The sequence below is a fragment of the Hyperolius riggenbachi genome, chromosome 5 (assembly GCF_040937935.1).
Source record: "Hyperolius riggenbachi isolate aHypRig1 chromosome 5, aHypRig1.pri, whole genome shotgun sequence".
In the NCBI taxonomy this organism is placed as follows: Eukaryota; Metazoa; Chordata; class Amphibia; order Anura; family Hyperoliidae; genus Hyperolius; species Hyperolius riggenbachi.
Window position 1 is genome coordinate 131,520,078 of NC_090650.1, and position 27,435 is coordinate 131,547,512.

Genomic DNA, 27,435 nt, shown 5'->3' on the forward strand with positions numbered 1-27,435 from the left:
GTAATAATCCCTGAAAACCTTGGCGATTGATTCAGATCTATATTTTTTAATTCCCGAACGGTCTTGGATATGTGCCACATTAGTGTGAGCATAGGTTTCCCGGAGGGCCCTAGCTAGCATTCTACTGCACTTGTTGCCAAACTCATAACATGAGTGTTTGCACTTAAGAGCCAAGTGTTTCTCCCTGTGGAAGAGAAAGGTTTTCAGTTTTTCCCTTTCCAATTGCAGATTTTGCAAATCAGCACATGATAAGGTTTTCTTGTGACGCGACTTCAGTACTCTAATAGTGTTTAAACTATGAAGAATGTCTTCCTGCCTTTTTTTGTGTCTGAAGCTCGCCTCTTGTATCATTTTCCCTCTAATGGTGCATTTGTGTGCTTCCCAGATTGAAGAAAGCGGGACTTCTTCAGTAGTATTTGTTAAAAAATACTCCTGAAGGGCGTTGGAAATGGAGTGTTTAAAGTCCTTATCTTGCAGAAGGGAAATGTTCAAACGCCATTGTCTAGGGAGGTGAGTTTTAGGGCGAATACCCAATTCCAGTGTAACCGGAGAATGGTCAGATAGCGTCATATTGCCAATCTCTGAGGAAATTTGTTCAGAGAGTAGATTTTGAGAGATAAAAATATGATCAATACACGTATAGGAATTGTGTAAGTTGGAGAAAAAAGTATAATCGCGCCCAGATGGGTGCTGGATCCTCCAGATATCGACTAATTGGCGCTGAGCCAATTCCCTCCTACACTTAGCAATTGCTCTGTTGGTCAGGGAGCTCTTACCCGTAGAGCAGTCCACAGATGGGTCCAGGATCATGTTAAGATCGCCTCCCAGAATTAAGCTTCCCTCTGCGAAGCTATCAAGGGCATCGAGGGCCCTGACCAAAAAAGCCGGTTGCCCACTATTAGGGGCATAATAAGTGCCAAGTGTAAAAGTTCGGGATAAATAAGTACCTTTTATAAAAAGGAAGCGGCCGGAGTTGTCCTTGTGTTCCTGCAAGAAACGAAAATCGAAATCCTTGGACAGTAATATTGCTACACCTTTGGTTTTTGTGTCAGGCGAGTTACTGAAGAAGGCCTGAGTGTAATACTTATCAGTAAGTTTGGGGGCAGTATTGCCTTTGAAGTGCGTTTCCTGCAGGAACACAATGTGCACACGTTGTTTATGAAGTTGGCGTAAGAGGGCTCTACGTTTTTCAGGGAGGTTAAGTCCCTTCGTATTCAGGGTTTGAGTTTTAAGGAACATGAGGATGTGAATAGCGTGCTAAGGGTGAGGTCAGGGTCGGCCCGGCATAGATCTTTAGAAAACAAGAAAGAGACAGGAGAGGAAGAACATAGGAGAAAGAAGAGAAAAAGAGTAATGGGAAAGGAAAAATCCATATCCCATAGCATAATATTAAACTAAAAATTGTGCAACATAGATCTAAAACATTTAAAATAGCCTGTAAGGCCATAATGGGTGGGTTACGAAGGGACATTCCACACACAAGGAGTATCCCGGAGCCCCGGGCATACACATCTGTATAAATGGCTATGAGCCCATGAGAAGCTGGAAAACTGATAAACTGATTGACATTTGTATAGTCTTAAGATATGCACGGGGGAAGGGATGGCGGGGGGGAATAAAAGGAAAATATACGGGAGCGGGTTTTGATTAAACCGCCATAATGATGTGTCTATAGGGACAGGATTAAACTCTCAGTGGAAATACAGCCGTGTATGTCACAGGGGTTGCGAAACATAAAAGTGCCCATTGAGATAAGAACCTATATCATGATGCACATGCAATATAACCATTAAAGGTAGAAAACAGACCAGCCACTGTGTAAAGGTCATACGTTTCGAACTGGGTAAAACAAATTAATGCAGGGAACAGGTGGTATATCAGCTATCGAAGTAAGTAAGTCCAGAACACCAGAAGAAAAAACAAAAAGAAAACAAAAACCAAAACAAGAGGAAAAAATGTGAGTCTTAGGTCCACTAAGTGCCTAGTTTAAAAAAAAAAAAAAAAAAAAACAGAAGTAAAAATAAGAGTGTTGATAGGTCACTCGTGAGAATAGTTCTTCAGAGAAAAGAAAAAGGGCTGAAGAAACACTTAAAACAACTCACAAGGATGAGTCACGCTGAACTTCTCTTGCCGGTTTCTTTTTCTGCGGTGGGTTAATCAGCAGTCGGTCAGGGTCCCATAGAGGAAGAGGTACTTGTTCGATCTCTAAGGATGAGCAAAAGGTAGGGACATCAGCAGGAGTGCGTAAAATGGCTGAGCGGGAACCAATCTTTGCTTGAAGATTGAAGGGGAAACCCCAGCGGTAAGTCGCTCCCTCATCCTGTAAAGCTTGAAGAAGTGGCCGAAGTGCTTTTCTTTGGGCTAAAGTGAAGGGGGCCAAGTCCTGGTAGAGTGTGATCTGGGCTCCATCAAAGTCAATAGTACCGTGACGCCTAGCGGCTGCCATAATAGCTTCCTTAATAGGAAAATGGTGGACTCTGCATATAACATCTCTGGGCGGGGAGTCACCCTGAGGCATGGCGCGTAGAGCACGATGAACCCGATCCAGTCGGATCGGAGGTGAATGGATCTGATCGAGGACTTTATCAAATATAGCCTGTACAGTAGCTGGAAGATCCTCATTGCGTGTGGTTTCCGGCAGGCCGCGAATGCGGACGTTATTGCGGCGATTCCTATTTTGTAGGTCTTCTAGGCTGGATCGGTAAAAGTTATTCAGGGCAGTTTGTTATAGGCCTCTTGCACACTGCATGCATTTCAGATTCCGATTCCGCTTTTTAATCTGTTTTTACATCCGATTCCGATTCAGATTTTTAATCTTAACTGCATGCTGCGTTTTTTGATCCGTTTTTCTGTTGAATGTATTCAAGGAAAATCGGAAACGGAATCGGAATCGGAAACGGAATCGGAAAACGGATTTGCAGTGTGCAGGGAGCCTAATGGATGCTTCTTTAAGGAGCTGTACATCTCGTTGTAGCTGAGAGATATTTGCTTCTGCTCCTGAGACCCTGTCTGTCAGGCCAGTAACCTCTTCACGCAGAGCAGCAGCTTCAGACCTCGTGGTGGTCAAAATGAGGTCAGTCTGTTTATCTAAGTCTTCCTTTGTTGGGAGGCTTCGTAAAAATTCCCAGATGTCCTCTAGACTTTTAGCCGAGGGAGAGGATGATAAATTGCCAGGGGCTGCTGCTGGGCCAGCTTGGTCTGTCATCTTGATCTTGTCAGGATTAGAGCGTGTGGTTGGGCCTGTGAAGTACTTCGCCACGGAGTTAGTGACAGTATTTAAGACTGAGGTCTGGTTCTGTCTTGTTCCTCGTTTGTTCCCCCGTGCTGTGGTGGTATCAGGGAGAGGATTAGTTTCAGAATGCTTCTTCATTATAGGCAAAAAGACAGCTCTCAGCCCGGAGCTCCGGGAAGACACGTCCTCACAGTTTCATGCCTGGCTCCGCCCCCCTTATAGTGTATTTCCACCTACAATGAAGGTAGCATCCTGCAGGACATACATTTGAAATCAGCGCCGGTAGACTTGGGCGCAGGATACAGCCGGTATATGGCTGATCCTGCTTCTGCACAAGCCCGGGCCGTGTTAATTACTATTCCCCCTCCAGGCCGCCATGGATAGTGGGGAATGATATATTTTGGCTTCCAGCTATTGCTGGAGGCCGAATTATTGTTTTTTAAAAGCAACTTCGGCTCCGTCTTGACAGCGCCGACGTTACTTACTGAGCGCCACTATAGCTGTAATTCCTATTACAGTCTATGGTGGCGCCGGCTGCGCCCAAATCTATTTGCGCTGAAAAGCACTGCTCCGTCCTGCAGGTGAGGTCAGCACTGTACCCAGATACAAGGGAGGATTCACAGGATATGATCACTCTCTGGTTTGTAGAAGAGCTGGATAATTTCTTCTTCTGTCCTGGATGGATTTAGAGTTCACAGAAAGTACAGTAGGTATACATATTAATAACTAGCTTGAGTAATCTTCATCCTTTCATTCATTTCCAGAAAAATGTTCTAATTTTTGTGAGGTATCAGACCTCTTACTAATCTGACCTAGCTAGGGTTTTCTGGTTCTAAGGACTAATCCTTCATCAATCATCTGACTGCTGCAAATGATAAGGTGGCCAGCAGGGCCGGTTGTAGACTTTTTGCTGCCTGAGGCCAACTTGTGAGGATGCGACCCCCCCCCCCCCCCAAATTGGAATGATGGCACAGCACACAAGAATTTGCACTGCACATTATAGCTGCAGTGAGCCCCCCCCCCCCCCCCAAAACACCCTCAGTATATTTATGTAGCCAGGTATAGGTGCCCCCAGTAGTGGTAGCTTGGTACAGTTGCCCCCAGTAAAGGTTAGCCAGGTAGAGTTGCCCCCAGTATAGGTTTTCCAGACAGTATCTTCACCTCCTGTTTCTGCCTGGTGCTGCCCCAAGACTTCTGGCACCTGAGGAAGTCGCCTTACTTGGCATCATGGGCGTACCGGGCCTGGTGGCCAGCATGGTGGCATAGTGGTTAGCACTCTTGCCTTGCAGCACTGGGTCCCAGAGCTCTATTTGCACGGAGTTTGTATGTTCTCCCGGTGTCTGCGTGTTTCCTCAGGGCACTCCGGTTTCCTCCAACATCCCAAAAACATACAGCTAAGTTAACTGGCCCTAGACAACAAAACATATACTACATGATACATACATAGACATGACTATAGTAGGGATTCGATTGTGAGCACCTCTGAGGGACAGTTAAATAAGACAATATACTCTGTACAGCACTGTGGCACTATATAAATACTAAATAATAATAATAATAAACTCATTTTTTGAGGTTTTTTCTTTTTTCAACCAGAGAAATCTGATCAATTTTCTTGGTTGATCAACTAATCACAAAAACTGAACCAATGTAGCACAAATGTATGATACATTTTTCCAAAACACTGATTAAAACTTTAAATTTTCATATCTGACCTTTCAAACACATCAGATTTTTAATAAAATAAATAAATGTTTTAATTTATTTCCTACACAATCAATCATCCCCCCCCCCCCCCCGAAAAATAGGGGGGGGGGGAATCAAACACTTTGATTGTATCATGTATGTCCGCCATCAAAGTTATAATTGAATCACTTTTATCCAGCAAACCTAAATTGTACAAGTCTTCCGGTTTTGGTTACTTCAGCAGCACGGTTGGATTAATAGGCTCCAGTTTCACTTCTCCCTGTGTTGTGGTATTGATTACCCTCTCAGGTCATGTGATAGCTCTACTTTATTTATGTGTCTTACAAGAAACCAGCCATTAGCTCTTTAGTTTCAATAGCTGTCACTTGGGAAATGAAAGTACCATACGCAATTTCTGAGTTGTGAGAACATTTCTGGCAGTGTGTACAGTATATAAAAAGTACTTTTGTGAACATTACAATACATGATCCTTTAGGCAAATCATAGCAGTCACAAGGGTCAAGCGATCACATGATCCCTTTCACCAATCAGTAGTGCAGTGCAGGAGTCACGTGCGTACAATCATTACAGGAAGTAAAGTACTTCCTGTATACACTTTGGCCAACATTCACATAGCATTACTGAATGTGCCAATGCAGTAAACAGTTGATTTTACAAATCATTTAGTGAAATGTAAATTCACTAAGGCTGATACCGCATCGAAAGCTGAAATTACCGAGCAGTGAGGTAAATAGCTCAACAAGTCAGTAAAATGTCCATTCACAAAGATTTAGAACATGCAGTAAAGCACAGAAACATGCACCGTAATTACCGGCAGCTTTGATGTGGCAAAAACCATCTTCTGCGTGCCTTCAGAGTGAATATCAGAAGCAGAAACCCAATAGGAACAGCCTCTCTCTCCTGCTACTCCCTCTGACCCCCAGGCAGTAAAGTTGAAAGCTGAACAAAAGAGATTTCCCCTGCAGCCCTTCAACTGTTTAACCCTTTAGGTTCCTGTTTGAAGATGCTGAAGAACAAGTGGAGAAATCATCTAAGCATGGCATGTTTAAAGGGGAACTTCAGCCTAAACATACTGTCATTAAGTTAAATTAGTTACATTAATTAAAATAGATAGGTAATATAATCTCTTACCCACCCGGTTTTAAAAGAACAGGCAAATGTTTGTTATTTCATGGGGGCAGCCATCTTGTTCATGGGGGCAGCCATCTTTTTTTGGTTGAAAGGAGGTGACAGGGAGCATGAGACAGTTCCAACTGTCCTGTGCCCTGATCACACCTCCCAGATGCACACGCTAGGATTCAAATCTCAAATTTAAAAAAAAAAAAAAATTGCATCAAAACAGCAGAACGAGAGCAACAATATCAGAAATCCCATAATGCTTTGCACAGCATGAGGGAAAAAATGCCCAGGCAGTTTTCTTCTGTTCAGCTAAAATTGAGTTTTGGATAAGAAAAAAAAGTTCTGATTCTGTGAAACTGTTAAAGAAACACCAAGCCTTTTCAGTGCTGCTGAGTAGATTTTTAGTCTGGAGGTTCACTTTAACGTTTATTAAGAGTTCATTTAAACACAGGCTATTAAAGAAAATGTTAATAAAGGCTAATAGACAGATTCAGAGGGAGTAGAACAAATATTATTATAACATATACATCTAAAGGGATTCTGGGGATGCCTTTACCTATTGTAATGCCGTCAGTGGAAGAGTACCGTAGCATGCAACTGTTACCACACAGGGTTTTTTTCAGTAAATTACCGAACTTCAACCGCACCTGTGTAAATCTTTGTGAATACTGGAAAAAAAGGAATACCACCACATTTGGTAATTTCCCAAACATGTTTTTTTTTACCGACCTAGGCTTTGTGAATGCTGCTTTTTACAATGATAACGGTTACTCGTAACATTGATCACTGCGGGTTAACCACATGGTCCTTTGCACTGATTGTTGCTGACGCGACGGGGTATTCCCTGGGATGTAGCTTCTACTTCCACGAGGCATGGTAAGTGGTTACTTGCTGATCTACAGCATCATTATAATGATGCCACTTTCATGACAAAACCAAATAGTAAACGCTGACCCTGAACACCAGGCCCCCATCCCAATGAACAGTAGAGGGAGGGACTATTGTTTGTAATCTATAGAATCGCTTCTGTAGCTGGGGAACATGAAATGTGTAGATCAAGTGTAAATGAACAAACACTAAGCTTTAACATTCCAAGTTTCTACCCAGGGAATGGCTTCCCAATTATCAGAGTCATGCTAATGTCCACTTCAAACTACGGTACATTACAGACATTTTAATAAACATCACTTCATTGTGTTAAACTGCCGGTCTGCCTAATTCTACAGAGTTCCCGATTTATTTGGATTCCAGATAGTCAGACTAGGAAAAAGAGAAGCAACAGTCTATGGGAAACATTTGTGCTTTAATAACTGGAACAGATGCACATCTTTGCCATTTCCATGCTTCAAAACTTCAAAAATGATCAATTAAGAAAAGTTTCTGAGTACAAATTATGAAAATGTTCAAGACATTAACAGAAGGTTTAAATTGTGGAACAGGATTCATGACACCTTATGTAACATGATTGATTTGGCTTCATGATCTTGAGAAACCTGCTGGATTTCATGTATGGTTGCACTAACTCACTGGCTCCAGCCTGCTGATCACCTGACACCTAACGGATAAACAGTAACCAACACAACTGTCATCTTCGTGTTTACCATTTATCTGCATCAGTGTTTTACTTCAGCTTACATCTGGAAATATGCCTGAAGAAGGGGACTAGATCCCAGAAAGCTTGCATCATTTAACTCTATTAGTTAGCCATTAAAAGGTATTATTTCTTACAAAACGTTGTTTTTTTTCTACCTATACCATTTCCATGCTGCAATCATTGTGTCAGACAGTCAGAGGAACAATATCCATGCAAGCATCAGGCTGGATTCACCGTGGTCAGTTGCATAATGCACGCGTTATGAGTGTGAACTGCAATGGAGACTGGACATAGATTTTAAAAGCTTGCCTGCAACGAGTTAGAAGAACGTGATGACTTACAATGCAGTACTGAGAACAGGCCCATAGAATTGTATGGGCAGCAAGGTGACATGCAGAAACAACTGAGCACTGTGAACTAGCCCTAAGTCATTGGAATCCTTTGATCAAAACTTGATTGAGGCAAATAAAAAAAAATACTGATGAACAGGCAGCAGTGTAAGGAAATATGGCCTAATGGCTGTTTGGTGTGAAAGCTACGCTGCTGCCTACATTTGTGCCTTTCAGATGGTGTTGCTTTTATACACGACGGTTGTCAGGCCTAGATTTACTTTACACCCACAGCCTGTTGGATGCATTTTTTGCATTTATTTGGAGTTGAATAAAGTACTAGTCAGAGGATTCCAGTTCACCTTTCATGGATTACCATGTGTGCAGAATAAGGGAAGGTAGGCAAACACATATCGCATAGTGTATATTACAAGGTGAAAGATGTTAGTCTGAGCTATAAAAGGGAAAATATAGCTGACGGGGTAACAAAGTCAGAAGAGTAAGCAGTTTAACATACACCTGAAGTGAGAGGTATATGGAAGATGCCATATAAAACAATACCAGTTGCCTGGCAGTCCTGCTGACCTTTCTGGCATTCTGGCATCTGTAGTGTCTGAAACAAGCATGTGGCAAATCCAGTCAAACCTCTGATCTGCATGTTTGTTCGTGGACTATGGCTTCAATTCATCAAAGGCTGTTTGATAAAAAAAAAAAAAAAAAAAAAACCACAAGCCCTTAAAGAGAATCTGTAACGTCAACGTCTGGGGGGTACTCACCTTGGGTGGGGGAAGCCTCAGGATCCTAATGAGGCTTCCCACGCCGTCCTCCGTCCCTCAGGGGTCTCGCTGCGGCCCTCCGTACAAGGTGACGTCATTATTTACCTTACCTTCAGTAAGGCCGCAAGTTTCCGGCGCCTGCGCAGTAGAGCGGATCCGACTGAGATCGGGTATTTCCGTCTTCTTCGGAGCCGAAAGCAGCCACAGCGCCCCCGCTGGAGCCAGCAAAGGTAAATATTGAATTGACAGTCGGGTCTGTCGCCGGCTGTTCAGAGGGCTGCAGCGAGACCCCCGTGGGACAGAGGACGGCGTGGGAAGCCTCATTAGGATCCCGAGGCTTCCCCCACCCGAGGTGAGTACCCCCCAGGGGATGTTTTTGATGTTACAGAGTCTCTTTAAAAATACCACATTCGGTATTTCGGACTATTTTTACTAATTCATCAAGATTTTTACAGGTGCGGTAGAAGTTTGGTAATTTACCGAAGCCCATTAACAAAAACCTGTTCAGTAAGGCCACATACACACATCAGACCATAGTCTTTTGAAAATGAAAGATCACAGACCAATTTTACCCCCTTCCATGTAGTATGAGAGCCATACCTACACAGTCTATTCTAAGGAGCTGAACTCCCCATCAGAAAAAAATCTTTGCAAGATGCTGCACACAAAGATGCTGTACAGACACAAAAGATCAATATCTGCAAAATATGTGTTCCTGCCAAAGATCCGTTCCTGCAAATTGCATTCATAGACTATGAGATCTGCAGATCATCATACACACCTTGTTTAACTGACATTCATCTGCAGATCTGAAAATCCATCCTGGTGGATCGGATCTGCAGATGAATGTCTGTTAAACAAGGTGTGTACAGTGGAGGAAATAATTATTTGACCCCTCACTGATTTTGTAAGTTTGTCCAATGACAAAGAAATGAAAAGTCTCAGAACAGTATCATTTCAATGGTAGGTTTATTTTAACAGTGGCAGATAGCACATCAAAAAGAAAAATCTAAAAAATAACCTTAAATAAAAGATAGCAACTGATTTGCATTTCATTGAGTGAAATAAGTTTTTGAACCCTCTAACAATAAAAGACTTAATACTTAGTGGAAAAACCCTTGTTTGCAAGCACAGAGGTCAAGCGTTTCTTGTAATTGATGACCAAGTTTGCACACATTTTAGGAGGAATGTTGGTCCACTCCTCTTTGCAGATCATCTCTAAATCCCTAAGGTTTCGAGGCTGTCTCTGTGCAACTCTGAGCTTGAGCTCCCTCCATAGGTTTTTCTATTGGATTAAGGTCCGGAGACTGACTAGGCCACTCCATGACCTTAATGTGCTTCTTCTTGAGCCACTCCTTTGTTGCCTTTGCTGTACAGTTTGGGTCATTGTCGTGCTGGAACACCCATCCACGACCCATTTTCAGTTTCCTGGCAGAGGGAAGGAGGTTGTCGTTCAGGATTTCACGATACATGGCTCCGTCCATTTTCCCGTTAATGCGATTAAGTTGTCCTGTGCCCTTAGCAGAAAAACACCCCCAAAGCAAAATGTTTCCACCCCCATGCTTGACGGTGGGGACGGTGTTTTGGGGGTCATAGGCAGCATTTTTCTTCCTCCAAACACAGCGAGTTGAGTTAATGCCAAAGAGCTCTATTTTGGTCTCATCAGACCACAGCACCTTCTCCCAGTCACTCACAGAATCATTCAGGTGTTCATTGGCAAACTTCAGACGGGCCTGCACATGTGCCTTCTTGAGCAGGGGGACCTTGCGAGCCCTGCGGGATTTTAATCCATTGCGGTGTAATGTGTTTCCAATGGTTTTCTTGGTGACTGTGGTCCCTGCTAATTTGAGGTCATTCACTAACTCCTCCTGTGTAGTTCTAGGATGCTTTTTCACCTTTCTCAGAACCATTGACACCCCGCGAGGTGAGATCTTGCGTGGAGCCCCAGAGCGAGGTCGATTGATGGTCATTTTGTGCTCCTTCCATTTTCGAACAATCGCACCAACAGTTGTCACCTTCTCTCCCAGCTTCTTGCTAATGGTTTTGTAGCCCATTCCAGCCTTGTGCAGGTCTACAATTTTGTCTCTGACATCCTTGGACAGCTCTTTGGTCTTTCCCATGTTGGAGAGTTTGGAGTCTGCTTGATTGATTGATTCTGTGGACAGGTGTCTTTTATACAGGTGACTAGTTAAGACAGGTGTCCTTAATGAGGGTGACTAATTGAGTAGAAGTGTCTAACCACTCGGTGGGAGCCAGAACTCTTAATGGTTGGTAGGGGTTCAAAAACTTATTTCACTCAATGAAATGCAAATCAGTTGCTATCTTTTAAGGTTATTTTTTCGATTTTCCTTTTGATGTGCTATCTGCCACTGTTAAAATAAACCTACCATTGAAATGATACTGTTCTGAGACTTTTCATTTCTTTGTCATTGGACAAACTTACAAAATCAGTGAGGGGTCAAATAATTATTTCCTCCACTGTATAATGATCTGCAGATCTCATAGACTATGAATGCATTTTGCAGGAACAGATCTCTTGCAGGAACAGATCTTTTGCAGATACTGATCTTTTGAATGTCTACAGCATCTTTGTGTGCAGCATCTTGCAAAGACTTCTGTCTGATGGGGAGTTCAGCTCCATAGAATAGACTGTGAAGATATGGCTCTCATACTACATGGAAGGGGGTAAAATTGGTCTGTGATCTTTCATTTTCAAAAGACTATGGTCTGATGTGTGTATGAGCCTTAACAGCAGAAGAGTAAGCTTTTCCGTGCAGTGACAGCATTACACTAACAAGAGGCATCCCGACATCCCTTTAGATGTACATTTGTTATACTGTTTGTTTTACTGCCTCTGCTTGCTCTGAATCTGTCTATTAGTCTTTCTTAAGATGGCCATACACTTATAGATTTGCAGCAGATTCGATCATCAAATAGATTTCTGTCAGATGCTTGTCAAGTTGAATCCGACAGGAATCTATCTGATGTGTGCCACACACACTAGGAACGGATTTCCAATAGATTTCAGAATTAAATCTATTGGAAATCCATCTAAATGCATTATTGGACCATTAGCTCAAATGCAACTCTATGGGCCATCGATTTGCTGCCAGCAGCAGATCGACCTAGATTTTCCATCCTGTCAGATAGATCAAATCGATCGATAGATTTGATAGAATCGAATTCTGATCAATCGATGGATGAAATCGATCAGTGTATGGGCCCCTTTAACATTTTATTTAATTGCCACAGCTTAAATGAACTCCCAAGAAACATTTACACATGCCATGCTTAAGTGAATTCCCCATTAACTCCTCCGCATCTTCAAACAGTAACTTAATTGGTTAAATGGCCACAGGGGAAGCCTGTTTTGTTCTGTTCACTCTGCTCGCTGCCTGGGGGGGGGGGTAGAAAAGTTTGTTCCACCCGAGAAGCCTGCACAACCTATCAGATCCGATCACAGGACAGGGGCTGTTTCTATTGGTTCCTTGCTCCTGTCGATCATTGGGATATCCACACGGAAGGCATTAGAAGCTGGTTTTCGCCACCTTGGAGCTGCTGGATGGAACCTGATACCACATGATGTAATCTCGATGAATTGACAGCATGGTGACGTAGTGGTTAGCACTCTCGCCTTGCAATGCTGGGTCCCCGGTTCGAATCCCAGCCAGGTCAACATCTGCAATGAGTTTGTATGTTCTACTCGTGTCTGTGTGGGTTTCCTCTGGGAGCTCTGTTTCCTCTCACATCCCAAAAACATATAGATAAGTGAATTGGCTTACCCCTAAAATTGGCCCTAGACTATGATACATACATACATAGACATAAGAGTTTGGTAGGGATTAGATTGTGAGCCCCTCTGAGAAACAGTTAAAGAGGAACTCCAGTGAAAATAATGTAATAAAAAAGTGCTTCATTTTTACAATAATTATGTATAAATGATTTAGTCAGTGTTTGCCCATTGTAAAATCTTTTAAATCCCTGATTTACATTCTGACATTACATGGTGAAATTTTTACTGTTGGCAGATGATGTAGCTGCTGCATTTTTTGGGGGGCAGTTGTAAACAGCTATTTCCCACAATGCAGCAAGGTTCACAGACAGCAAACTGCCAAGAGTACGTACTCAGAATTTCTTTGTGGGAGGGGCTTCACCACAATATCAGCCATACAGCGCCCCCTGATGGTCTGTTTGTGAAAAGGAATAGATTTCTCATGTAAAAGGGGGTATTGGCTACTGACTGGGATACAGTTCAATTCTTGGTCGGAGTTTCTCTTTAAGTGAAAAGACAATATACTCTGTACAGCGCTGCGGAAAATGTTGGCGCTATATAAATACTAAATAATAATCGACATTTACTAACATTTGTTGAGGTATTTACCGAACAAGTCAGTAATTTACCTCACTGCTCGGTAATTTCACCTTTCCATGTGGTAAAAGCATTGATGAATTGACCTTTTTCTAAATGCTCTGCAAAGTAAGCGGTATTGCTTGATGAATTGAGGACAGCCAGGCTATTTGCACTGTTTAAGAGGAAATAAATATGGCAGCCTCCATATCCTTTTCACTTCAGGTGTCCTTCAATTCTGTTTTGTAATCCTTCACCGAGAGTAGTTATGCCTAGTTAGGCTTTCTTTGGCTTGGTTTAAGAGCAGACCTAAACCCAAGTATTGACCTTTGCACATCTTGTTAGCAGGGCAGTAGCACTGGTTACTCAGCATCTTCTATTGTCATTTTCCTTACCTTTTATGGTGAAAAGGCTATAAAAAAGAAAACATATTGTGAACTCAAGTGTGTTTTAACAAGACAGACATTTTAATTGCTCATACAGCATAATCTGCTTACAAAATGAACCAGATGCCAAGCTAAGGATGAGAAAAAAAAATTCTTGCCTAAGGCGAGGGAAGCCTCTGAATTAGACCTGAATGATTTTAGGAAAAGAATTGCACGATATCTGACAGAAATTGTGATTTCTTTTCAATTCACAATTTTCAATACACAATGGATCAGCACACCGATGGAGAGTATGAGGTTCCCCAGTATAGTTAGCCATGTATAGGTGCCCCCAGTATAGTTTAGCCAGCTATAGGTGTTGCAGTACAGGTTAGCCTGTTTAGGTACCACAGTACAGGTTAGCCCGTGTATAGGTGCCGCAGTACAGGTTAGCCCGTGTATAGGTGCCGCAGTACAGGTTAGCCCGTGTATAGGTGCCGCAGTACAGGTTAGGCCGTGTATAGGTGCCGCAGTACAGGTTAGCCCGTGTATAGGTGCCGCAGTACAGGTTAGCCCGTGTATAGGTGCCGCAGTACAGGTTAGCCCGTGTATAGGTGCCGCAGTACAGGTTAGCCATCATGATCCCCTTTAGTGTATATAACCAGATCCCTCCCCCTACCTTTAGTGTATATAGGCAGATCCTCCTTTAGTGTATATTGCCAGATACCCCGTTTAGGGCCTGTACACACTGCTGCGCTTGCGCTGCACTTTTAAAATCGCATGTGATCTTTAAATCGAAAAAGCCTTCATAAAAATAAAAAACCGCATCACACCAGTGTGTACAGGTCTTCACGATTTTCATGATTTTTCAAAAGACTTTGCAAATGAAAAACGCATGCGATTTTAAAAGCACAGTGCAAGTGCAGCAGTGTGTACAGGCCGCTAGTGTATATAGCCAGGTCAAAGTGTATATAGGTAGATTCCTCCCCTTCCCTTTAGTGTATATAGCCAGATCCCCCCTTTAGTATAGGCAGATAAACTTCCCCGATTCCCTTTAGTTTATATAGCCAGATCCCCCTTTAGTGTATATGGGCAGTTCACCCCCCTAATATATAAAGCCAGATCCCACCCTTTAGTACAGGCAGACCCCCACTTTAGCGTATATAGCCAGATTCCCCCTTTTAGTACAGGCAGATTCAATCCCCCCATTTCCCTTTAGTGTATATAGGCACAGATCCCTCTCGCCGATGGTACCTGCTCCTCTCCCAGCCCCCTTCTCCAGCAAGTTCTGATCCCATTCGGCTTCACCACATTCGACTGCCACGCGGTGAGCCGCGGTGAACAGGCAGCGAGTGTTGCCCAGTACCGCAGGGCCTGAACCAGGAATCGCCGCAAAACCGCCACTTTGACGATCTGAAGATCGTCAAGCCCCTGATCATGATTTTCAGTTTTAAACCGAAAATCGTTCAGCCTTACTCTGGATCTTCAAGAGGCAGTGTCCTCCCACCCCGCCAATGCCCAGTTCTCTCCTGACGATCACCACTCTGGTCCTCCTTATGCACGAGCACGGCTTTGTTACAGCCACGACGGCACAGTAGCATGGAACTGCAGCCGTACTCACACAGGTAGAGTACGTTCACGCACAAGCATGAAGAGGATCGCGATCAGAAAACCAACAAGCTCTCGTCTGATTTCTTTCAGCGAATGGCAAATGATGGTTAGGAGGACAGCGTAGAAAGCCTCTGCAGGATCCAGTGGCTTCCCTTTTTTCAGGTATCTGTTTTTTAAACTGTGTTTCATACACAAGCTAGAACAGGGTTTCTTAACATTACTATAGCAGACGCACCTTTATGAATGACTAGATTGGCCAAGTACCCCCTATTGTGGGTAACATCATCTCAAGGGAGCTCTCCATAATTGTGTACAGTATAAATATTTTTCAAACTTTACTAGATTGTAAATAGTTATTTACAATGGACTATGACAAGTTAAAGTATTTCCTGAGCCCAACTAATATACCTCACGCGTGCTGAGAGACTAGGGTGCTATGTTCGGAGCCATGTGGATGAGAATCTAGACCATGTACAGGTGACCCCCAACATCTGACTTCCTGATCTCTAGGCTGGATTCATATTTTGCACATTGCATAAAGAGTTTGCTATAATGGGTGAGTACTGCAATGGACACATTTTAAAGCCTGATCAATGTCTATAGAATGCTCACATACAGTGGAGGAAATAATTATTTGACCCCTCACTGATTTTGTAAGTTTGTCCAATGACAATGAAATGAAAAGTCTCAGAACAGTATCATTTCAATGGTAGGTTTATTTTAACAGTGGCAGATAGCACATCAAAAGGAAAATCGAAAAAATAACCTTAGATAAAAGATAGCAACTGATTTGCATTTCATTGAGTGAAATAAGTTTTTGAACCCTCTAACAATAAAAGACTTAAAGAGACACTGAAGCGAAAAAAAAATGATGATATTATGATTTGTATGTGTAGTACAGCTAAGAAAAAAAACATTAAGATCAGATACATCAGTCTAATTGTTTCCAGTGCAGGAAGAGTTGAGAAACTCCAGTTGTTATCTCTATGCAAAAAAGCTATTAAGCTCTCCGACCAACTTGGTCCTGGAGAGGGCTGTTATCTGACTTTTATTATCTCAACTGTAATTGAACTGTTTACTTTTCCTCTAGCAGAGGAGAGTTTATTACTTCACAGACTGCTCTGAAAGACTCATTTTGAATGCTGAGTGTTGTGTAATCTGGACATATTATAGAGTGATGCAATGTTAGAAAAAACACTATATACCTGAAAATAAAAATATGAGAATATTTTCTTTGCTGCTAATCTTCTAGTAATTATTCATAGTACACAACCAATTCATTATATCATATATTTTTTTTCGCTTCAGTGTCTCTTTAACCAGCTGAGCGGTCTGGACGAGCTCAGCTCGTCCAACACCGCCAGCGGCTGCCGCTCAGGCCCTGCTGGGCCGATTTTAATGAAATAAAAAGCAGCACACGCAGCCGGCACTTTGCCAGCCGCGTGTGCTGCCTGATCGCCACTACAGCACGGCGATCCGCCGCGTGCAGCGGCGAAAGAGGGTCCCCCCAGCCGCCCGAGCCCAGCGTAGCCGGAACAAACAGTTCCGGCCAGCGCTAAGGGCTGGATCGGAGGCGGCTGACGTCAGGACGTCGGCTGACGTCCATGACGTCACTCCGCTCGTCGCTATGGCGACGATGTAAGCAAAACAAGGAAGGCCGCTCATTGCGGCCTTCCTTGTTTATTATGGGCGCCGGAGGCGATCGGAAGAACGCCTCCGGAGCGCCCTCTAGTGGGCTTTCATGCAGCCAACTTTCAGTTGGCTGCATGAAATAGTTTTTTTTTTATTTAAAAAAAACCCTCCCGCAGCCACCCTGGCGATTTAATCAGAACGCCAGGGTGGTTAATACTTAGTGGAAAAACCCTTGTTTGCAAGCACAGAGGTCAAACGTTTCTTGTAATTGATGACCAAGTTTGCACACATTTTAGGAGGAATGTTGGTCCACTCCTCTTTGCAGATCATCTCTAAATCCCTAAGGTTTCGAGGCTGTCTCTGTGCAACTCTGAGCTTGAGCTCCCTCCATAGGTTTTCTATTGGATTAAGGTCCGGAGACTGACTAGGCCACTCCATGACCTTAATGTGCTTCTTCTTGAGCCACTCCTTTGTTGCCTTTGCTGTACAGTTTGGGTCATTGTCGTGCTGGAACACCCATCCACGACCCATTTTCAGTTTCCTGGCAAAGGGAAGGAGGTTGTCGTTCAGGATTTCACGATACATGGCTCCGTCCATTTTCCCGTTAATGCGATTAAGTTGTCCTGTGCCCTTAGCAGAAAAACACCCCCAAAGCAAAATGTTTCCACCCCCATGGTTGACAGTGGGGACAGTGTTTTGGGGGTCATAGGCAGCATTTTTCTTCCTCCAAACACAGCGAGTTGAGTTAATGCCAAAGAGCTCTATTTTGCTCTCATCAGACCACAGCACCTTCTCCCAGTCACTCACGGGAATCATTCAGGTGTTCATTGGCAAACTTCAGACGGGCCTGCACATGTGCCTTCTTGAGCAGGGGGACCTTGCGAGCCCTGCAGGATTTTAATCCATTGCGGTGTAATGTGTTTCCAATGGTTTTCTTGGTGACTGTGGTCCCTGATAATTTGAGGTCATTCACTAACTCCCCCCGTGTAGTTCTAGGATGCTTTTTCACCTTTCTCAGAACCATTGACACCCCACGAGGTGAGATCTTGCGTGGAGCCCCAGAGCGAGGTCAATTGATGGTCATTTTGTGCTCCTTCCATTTTCGAACAATCGCACCAACAGTTGTCACCTTCTCTCCCAGCTTCTTGCTAATGGTTTTGTAGCCCATTCCAGCCTTGTGCAGGTCTACAATTCTGTCTCTGACATCCTTGGACAGCTCTTTGGTCTTTCCCATGTTGGAGAGTTTGGAGTCTGCTTGATTGATTGATTCTGTGGACAGGTGTCTTTTATACAGGTGACTAGTTAAGACAGGTGTCCTTAATGAGGGTGACTAATTGAGTAGAAGTGTCTAACCACTCTGTGGGAGCCAGAACTCTTAATGGTTGGTAGGGGTTCAAAAACTTATTTCACTCAATGAAATGCAAATCAGTTGCTATCTTTTATCTAAGGTTATTTTTTCGATTTTTCTTTTGATGTGCTATCTGCCACTGTTAAAATAAACCTACCATTGAAATGATACTGTTCTGAGACTTTTCATTTCTTTGTCATTGGACAAACTTACAAAATCAGTGAGGGGTCAAATAATTATTTCCTCCACTGTATTCATAAACATTATGCAGAAACCAGCTGCATGTAGCACGTTAGAATACTGCGATCCCTTACAACGCAGAGATTTCAACATGTCCATAGAATTACATGGGCAGTGAATTCACATCTCAGTATAGCCTCAATACCATACCACCTTGGTAATTATTTAACGAACAGCAACCTCCAAGTGTGTTGTTCCCCTCCTTACTCCAACCCACCATTATCGTCACCCTCTGTGCGTTTTTGCTTGTGTTTTCTGTGTGCGATTTTTCATTTCTGTTGTGATTCTTAATTTTGCAGCAAAACTGAAATGATGTACAAATGCAAACATTGTAATACTTTAGGTCACTAGCCCAGAACGAGCATGCAGATCAGATGCTTTGACTCAGGTCTAACGCCATGCTTGTTGCAGAGGTGACTCAAAATTAACTAAAGCCTACAGCTCAGCATGACATTCAGGTAACTGGCGTTGTTTATAAAGGAATGAAGATTATTATTTAAATAGTGATGACATCTTCCGCAGTGCTGTACACAGTATATTGTCTTATCCCTTAAAGGGGAACTGAAGAGAGAGGTATATGGAGGCTGTCATGTTTATTTCCTTTTAGACAATACCAGTTGCCTAGCAGCCCTGCTGATCCTCTGCCTCTAATACTATTAGCCATGGCCCCTGAACAAGCATGCAGCAGATCAGGTGTTTCAGTGGTTCAGACTTTTAAGTCTGATCTGACAAGACTAGCTCCATGCTTGTTTCTGGTTTTAATCAGATACTACTGCAGAGAAATAGACCAGCAGGGCTGCCAGGCAACTGGTATTGATTAAAAGGAAATAAACATGACAGCCTCCATATACCTCTCTCTTCAGTTCCCCTTTAACAGTCCCTCAGAGGGGCTCACAATCTAATCCCTACCATAGTTACATGTGTATGTATGTATCCTGTACAGTATGTATTTCAGTCTAGGGTAGGCCTGAAAGATAAATCGAATTTAAACCGAAATCGCGATCACCAAGATCACAATTTTGGAATCGTCAAAGCGGCAATTATCGCGATCACGTCATTTCTACATGGGGGAAGTTTGAAGAGGCAGCTTCAAATTTCCCCAAAGTCCCGATGCGTGCGGCCTGCAGCATTGGACATACCCTCCGCACGAGTCCAACGCTGTCCATCCTCTATCACCATCTGCCAGCTCTTGTGGTTGCCAAAACTCTGGGTTCCTGTAAGTCACATGACATACAGGAAGTATACCATGCATTAGAGCCTGCAGGAGGCAAAGTGGATAGATGGGCATTGCTGGACTTGTGCTGGAAGCTATGTCTAGAACTGATGTAGCTTGGGGGACAGAGGAGGCACAGAGAAACACAGAGAGGGCACAGAGACAGAGATAGGAGACACAGAGAAGGCACAAAGAGAGACACAGAGAGAAACAGAGCGGGAACAGAGACACAAAGGGGGAAAGAGAGAGACCCAGAGGAGGCATAAAGAGACAAAAGGGGGCACAAAGAGAGACAGGGGGACAGAGGGGGAACAAAGCTTGATTTGAAGAAAATCGCGAATCGAATTGAAATCGCAATTTCGGACAGAAATCGCTCAATTCATATTTTTCCTAAAATCGTTCAGGCCTAGTCTAGGGCCAATTTTAGGGCACAGATAATCAACTTTTATCTGTATGTTTTTGGGATGTGGGAGAAAACATGAGAACCCGGAAGAAACGCACACTTAGGGCCAGTGCACACCAAAAAGTGCTAGCGGTCTCGCAAATGCTCAGCGCTTTTTGAAGTGATTTTGCAGAGCGATTCTAGGCATGTGCCTAGCAATTTTTGGAGCATTTTGGTGTAGCTTTTTTTATTTTTTGTAACAGGAGAGCAGGAACTGAACAGCTTCTGTAACAAAAACGTTTGGAAAAATGGCTCTGTTCTAGCACTTTTCAGAGCGATTTTCCACTTTCCTATTGAGGCTGAATCGCCTCAGAAATGCTGCAGGACCTGCGATTGCGTTTGGGAGAAACTCACATCGCTCTGGTGTGATCCATCCCATTCAAATACATTAGCCAAGCGCTTTTCAAAGCACTAACGTTTTTAAACTCAGAAGGGCTCTTGGGGTGCACCAGCCCATACACAGGGAGAACATACTAACTCTGTGCAGGTAGTGCCCTAGCTGGGATTCGAACCAGGGACCCAGCGCTGCAAGGGGAGAGCGCTAAGCACTACGCCACCATACTGCCCAAGTATCACCCTATCATGAAGATAGCATCGCCTTAATTCTGGTAATATATACTGTACATACACACAAATTTAAACAAAATTAGGCAGGTGCATTAATTTAGGCACCACAAAAAAGAAACGAAATCAATATTTAGTAAATCCTCCTTTTGCAGAAATTACAGCCTCTAAACGCTTCCTGCAGATTCCAATTAATGGATTCTAGTTGAAGGTATTTTGGACCATTCCTCTTTACAAAACATCTCTAGTTCATTCAGGTTTGATGGCTTCCGAGCTTTAGTCAGCTCTATTTAACTCACACCACAGATTTTCAGTTATATTCAGGTCTGGGGACTGAGATGGCCATTCCAGAATGTTGTACTTGTTCCTCTGCATGAATGCCTTAGTGGATTTTGAGCGTGTTTAGGGTCGTTGTATTGTTGAAAGATCCAGCCCCGGTGCAGCTTCAGCTTTGTCACGGATTCCTGGACATTGGTCCCCAGAATCCGCTGATACTGAGTGGAATCCATGTGTCCCTCAACTTTGACAAGATCCCCAAGCCCTGCACTGGCCACACAGCATGATGGAACCACCACCATATTTTACTGTAGGTAGCAGGTGTTTTCCTTGGAATGCTGTGTTCTTTTTTCTCCATGCATAAAGCCCCTTGTTATGCCCAAATAACTCAATTTTAGTTTCATCAGTCCACAGCACCTTATTCCAAAATGAAGCTGGCTTGTCCAAATGTGCTTTAGCATACCTCAAGCGGCTTTGTGCTGTGGGCAGAGAAAAGGTTTCCTGTGCATCACTCTCGCATACAGCATCTCCTTGTGTAAAGTGCACCAATATGATTCAAGCCATAGAAAAGGATTTTTTCTGTGGTTTGAATCATGTGTAGCGTAGAACTTTTTCTGCCCACACTGTCCTATTATTTATTACCTTAATGAGCTTAATTGATTCATTTGTTACTGGTGCTGCCCTTTTCTTTTCTAGCGTTTCTAAAGTGCACCAATAAACTTAATTTCACGTCCCAAATATCACTGTGTGTGTCTCCTATATGATATATTGAACTGACATTTTTTATCGTAACAACCAACGATTTATACAGGAAAATCATGACTATTAACAAGGTTGTCCAAACTTTCATATATACAATACAGACCAAAAGTTTGGACACACCTTCTCATTCAAAGAGTTTTCTTTATTTTCATGACTATGAACATTGTAGATTCACACTTAAAGTGAACCTAAAGCCGATAAAAAAAAATGAGATTAACTCACCTGGGGCCTCCCTCAGCCCCCTGCAGCCGATCGGTGCCCTCGCAGCTCCGCTCCGATGTCCCAGGACCCGCCGGCGAGCACTTCCGGTTTCGCCGTCAATATATATATAGCAGCATAGGGGGCGATATACAGGCTGGGAACGCGAACAATCACTCGCGTTCCCATGCCTGTCGGCCGGTGACGGCGAAACCGGAAGTGCTCACCGGCGGGTCCTGGGACATCGGAGCGGAGCTGCGAGGGCACCGATCGGCTGCAGGGGGCTGAGGGAGGCCCCAGGTGAGTTAATCTCATTTTTTTTTATCGGCTTTAGGTTCACTTTAAGGCATCCAAACTATGAATGAACACATGTGGAAGTATAGTACATAACCAAAAAGAGTGAAACAACTGAAAATATGTCATATTCTAGGTTCTTCAAAGTAGCCACCTTTTGCTTTGATTACGGCTTTGCACACTCTTGGCATTTTCTTGATGAGCTTCAAGAGGTAGTCACCTGAACTGGTCTTCCAATAGTCTTGAAGGAGTTCCCAGAGATGCTTAGCACTTGTTGGCCCTTTTGCCTTCACTCTGCGGTCCAGCTCACCCCAAACCATCTCGATTGGGTTCAGGTCTGGTGACTGTGGAGGCCAGGTCATCTGGTGCAGTACCCCATCACTCTCCTTCCTGGTCAAATAGCCCTTACACAGCCTGGAGGTGTGTTTGGGGTCATTGTCCTGTTGAAAAATAAATAATGGTCCAACTAAACGCAAACCGGATGGAATAGCATGCCGCTGCAAGATGCTGTGGTAGCCATGCTGGTTCAGTATGCCTTCAATTTTAAATAAATCCTCAACAGTGTCACCAGCAAAGCACCCCCACACCATCACACATTCTCCTCCATGCTTCACGGTGGGAACCAGGCATGTAGAGACAATCCATTCACCTTTTCTGCATCGCACAAAGACACGGTGCTTGGAATCAAAAATCTCAAATTTGGACTCATCAGACCAAAACACAGATTTCCACTGGTCTAATGTCCATTCCTTGTGTTCTTTAGCCCAAACAAGTCTCTTCTGCTTGTTGCCTGTCCTTAGCAGTGGTTTCCTAGCAGATATTCTACCATGAAGGCCTGATTCACACCGTCTCCTTTTAACAGTTGTTCTAGAGATGTGTCTGCTGCTAGAACTCTGTGTGGCATTGACCTGGTCTCTAATCTGAGCTGATGTTAACCTGCAATTTCTGAGGCTGGTGACTCGGATGAACTTATCCTCCGTAGCAGAGGTGACTCTTGGTCTTCCTTTCCTGGGGCAGTCCGCATGTGAGCCAGTTTCTTTGTAGCGTTTGATGGTTTTTGAGACTGCTCTTGGGGACACTTTCAAAGTTTTCCCAATTTTTCGGACTGACTGACCTTCATTTCTTAAAGTAATGATGGCCACTCGTTTTTCTTTACTTAGATGCTTTTTTCTTGCCATAATACAAATTCTAACAGTCTATTAAGTAGGACTATCGGCTGTGTATCCACCTGACTTCTCCACAACGCAACTGATGGTCCCAACCCCATTTATAAGGCAAGAAATCCCACTTATTAAACCTGACAGGGCACACCTGTGAAGTGAAAACCATTTCAGATGACTACCTCTTGAAGCTCATCAAGAGAATGCCAAGAGTGTGCAAAGCAGTAATCGAAGCAAAAGGTGGCTATTTTGAAGAACCTAGAATATGACATATTTTCTGTTGTTTCACACTTTTTGGTTATGTACTATACTTCCACATGTGTTAATTCATAGTTTGGATGCCTTCAGTGTAAATCTACAATGTTCATAGTCCTGAAAATAAAGAAAACTCTTTGTATGAGAAGGTGTGTCCAAACTTTTGGTCTGTACTGTATATCCATCTATCACTGCCTCCAGGGTATTGTAACTAAAGGTCCGTACACACGCCGGACTGGAGGCAACAACGGGTCCGTCGTCACCTCCCGCTGGGTGGGCGTTCCAGCGACAGTCCGGCGTGTGTACAGTCTGTCTGCGGACTGATACAGCTGTTTCTGAGCGATCCGCCCGGCGGATCGCTCAGAAACAGCCTGATTAGTCCGCCGACAGACTGTACACACGCCGGACTGTCGCTGGAACGCCCACCCAGCGGGAGGTGACGACGGACCCGTTGTTGCCTCCAGTCCGGCGTGTGTACGGACCTTAACGTTTACTGTGACTGGAGCATGAAACAATGGGAAATCTCTGCAATCTGAATCCATAGGCCTTACTTTTTTCTTTTCAACTTTTGACCACATACTCAGCAAAAAACATTGCATAGAAACTCCCAAGTGTGCACAATACCTCAAAAACTGAGCCCTGTTCTTGGATAGTTATCCACAAGCAGGAAGTAAGTTACAAGAAATGTTATCTTCATAAAGCAAGAGCTTGAAAATGCAGCAGCTGTCAGACCTCAGAGGGCTTCTCAGCAGCATAGTCATCCTTAGATGAAGTAATTCATGCTGGACGTGAGTAGGGGAATGTCAAATACATTTTAATGAGCAAACTCAATGAGGTGGCAATTCATAAGATATTATTTCTAACAAAGCAAATCATAGTACATAGTAACACATTTGCTGAGTAAACATGGAACCATATGCAAAATATGGCAACATATGTCACAAAATGTCAAGTCAAAAGAAATAAAGAAGGGGAGAACCACAAAATTTGAATTCAGCTGAACTTCAGGAAACGCTTTCAAAATTCTCATTCTCGGAACACACTTCCTGTTCTAACTTCTCTTTTGTATTGTAACACGTGTAGGTTTAGAGGAACAGCTCCATAGTAAGCGTGCAGCATCCCTCACTTGATGTGCTGCATATACACAGTTTCACACACACCACTGTGGTAGTTTAGAGTAACACACTTTGATAAATTTAGCATAACATCACATCTTACAGTGCTGCCCAGGTCCTCACTGAGCTCCTTTGTCTTAGCCATGACTGTCTATGAACCAACTGTAGAGAGCTGCTGTTTTTCACCTTGCTTAATTGATTAAAACAGCTGTTCCCAATTAATCAGGGTAATTAGGATGCTTTAAAACAGCTTGGACTATTTGGAATGGTATAGAACTTTGGATTTTCCCACAGACTGTGGCAGCTTGTGAAGGGTATGAATAATTTTGGACTGGACATTTTTTGCTCAAATGTAAATAAAAGCTGATAATTTTTTTTTCCACAATAATTCCTCTTGTACATCGTCTTATCTTTTGGGAGACACCTTTGTCATTTCCCGTCAAAAAATTACTTGCTGGTTGAATAAAAGTAACTTTAAGTCAAAATTTGCCAGAGGTATGAATAATTATGGGCAGCACTGTATGTGACAAGATAACACAGAGAACATTTACATCATGCTTTTCTCCTGGCAGACTCATGACAGAGCTTCAGTCACTAGGGCCCATTCAGTAGGGTGTGTCAGAGGCAGGGCTCTTAACCACTTAAAGAGAAACTGAAGCGGAAAAAAAGTATGATATAACGAATTAAAGAATAAATGAAGACAAATGAAGAACGTTAGTAGCAAAAAAAAAAATATATATTCTCATATTTTTATTTTCAGTTATACAGTTTTTTTTATAACATTGCATCATTCTGTAATATTTGCAGTTTACACACTACTTAGCATTCTAAATGTTTTTTACACAACAGGCAGTGAACTTTTGACCTGTCCTGAACTGTTCTCTGCAAAAGAAAAAAACAATACAATTAAGATAACAGCCTTAAAGGGGCACTACAGCGAAAAACTGTAAAATGTAAAATATGTGCAAACACATACAAATAAGAGTAAAATGAGCCATACATTACTTTTCTCCTATGTTGCTGTCACTTACAGTAGGTAGTAGAAATCTGATAGAAGTGAAAGATTTTGGACTAGTTCATCTCTATATAGGGGATTCTCAGGGATATATTTATTTTCAAAAGTGCTTAGTGAATGGCAGTTGCTCTGTCCAACTGCCAAAAATAGCGAGCAGGGAAGCTGTCCAGCATTATTGATTAAATCCTTATCTTTATAAAGAATAAAAGCCTTGCTGAGAATCCCCTATGAAGAGATGGACTAGTCCAAAACCTGTCGCTTCTGTCAGATTTCTACTACTTACTGTAAGTGACAGCACAATACGAGAAAAGTAATTTATGGCTTATTTTACTCTGGAAAAAAAGTACTTCTTATTTGTATATGTTTGCACATATTTAAAATTTTACAGTTTTTCGCTGTAGTGCTTCTTTAAGAACACAGAGCTCTCTACGACTTTGAAAGTCGCAGAGCTCAATGGCAATTTGCATAGATAACAACTGGAGTTTCTTAAGCCTCTATTCACACCTGCGTTTTCAAAACACCGGCTTTGCAGGAGTGATTTTTCCGCAATTTCACGCTGAAAAAAATCACTGCAGCGATTTTGGCACGATCGCGTTTTGCGCTTCTATAGCACTAAAACGCGATCGTCTGGAAATCGCCTGAAAATGGTGCAGGCTACGCATTTGTGTTCGGTGTTTTTGGGCGATTTTCACAAATCGTCCAAGAACGGGCCCATAGGGTTTCATTACAACAAAAAAGCGCTAGCGTTTAAGCGTTTTGCCGAAATCACGGCAAAACGCTCTAGTGTGAATGGGGTCTAACTCTTCCTGTACTGGAAACCCATATTAGACTTATGTCTCTACTCCTAATGCTTTATTTCTTAGCTGTACTACACATACAAATCATCATAATTTTTTCTTCGCTTCAGTGTCTCTTTAAACAAGCTTCCCTCCATACACACAAATGGATCCCCTCCTTTCTGCCCAGCAACAGAGCTTTCTGTTGGTGGGCTCAGATCGCTGCTGCTGCTGTCTTGTTTTTTTATTAATTTTTTTTTTTCTTTATAAAATGGACTACCGTTTTTTTTTTTTTTGTTTTTTTTTTACCCTCCCCCCGAAAACTAATCCCTGCAATCGTCTCTCATAGGCATCAACCTATGAGAGCGATTACTCTGTGGGCCACTCCAGGGGACAGCCGAGTGACAGGGCAGTCTCCAGTACAGCACTGCAGTAGATCGCAGCGCTGTACAATATAAATAGATGGCGATCGCTGCTGGCAGACTGTTGACGGAGTGGAGCTCTGTCACTCAAGCGGGGATGCGTGCGCATCAGTGCACGCGATCCTCGCTAATCTCCACCCACCACTCTTGACGCCTTTCGACGTTACGCGGTCCTGGGGCTGCCACCTGTCGGGAAGGGGGTTAAAGGACAACCGAGGTCACATATGGTGGATGGAAAGTGCAATGGTTAAGGGCTCTGCCTCTGACGTAGGAGACCTGGGTTCAAATCTTGGCCCTTCCTGTTCAGTTAGCCAGCACCTATTCTGTAGGAGACTTTGGGCAAGACTCCCTAACACTGCTACTGCCTACTGAGTGCACTCTAGTGGCTGCCTCGCAAGCGCTTTGAGTCAGAGGAGAAAAGCGCTATACAAAAAAAAGGAATTATTATAATTGTGATATGAGTATGTATAGTGCCAAGTACACTAATAACTAGGCTGTGTTCCTTTTTTTTTTTCTTTCTCTGCCTGAAAGAGTTAAACGTCAGGTATGCAAGTGACAGTTTTGGACTGTGTCAGAGGCGCTAAGCAGACTAATAGACCAGCATGAGTTGTATACTCCTCATTATAGCCTAATGAAGTGGGA

At 43.1% G+C, this 27,435-nt stretch overlaps 1 protein-coding gene across 3 annotated transcripts in view; it reads right to left on the minus strand.

The window, feature by feature from the left end:
* DNAJC13 (DnaJ heat shock protein family (Hsp40) member C13) overlaps positions 1 to 27,435 on the minus strand; it is a 295,032-nt gene that overhangs the window by 257,949 nt on the left and 9,648 nt on the right. Inside the window, exon 2 of one of the 3 annotated variants that reach the window (XM_068236263.1) lies at positions 13,501 to 13,517. The exons of the other annotated variants lie outside the window; for them this stretch is intronic. The gene's annotated coding sequence lies outside the window, so the exon portion shown is untranslated. The remainder of the gene's footprint in view (positions 1 to 13,500; positions 13,518 to 27,435) is intronic. 3 annotated transcript variants of the gene reach the window in all.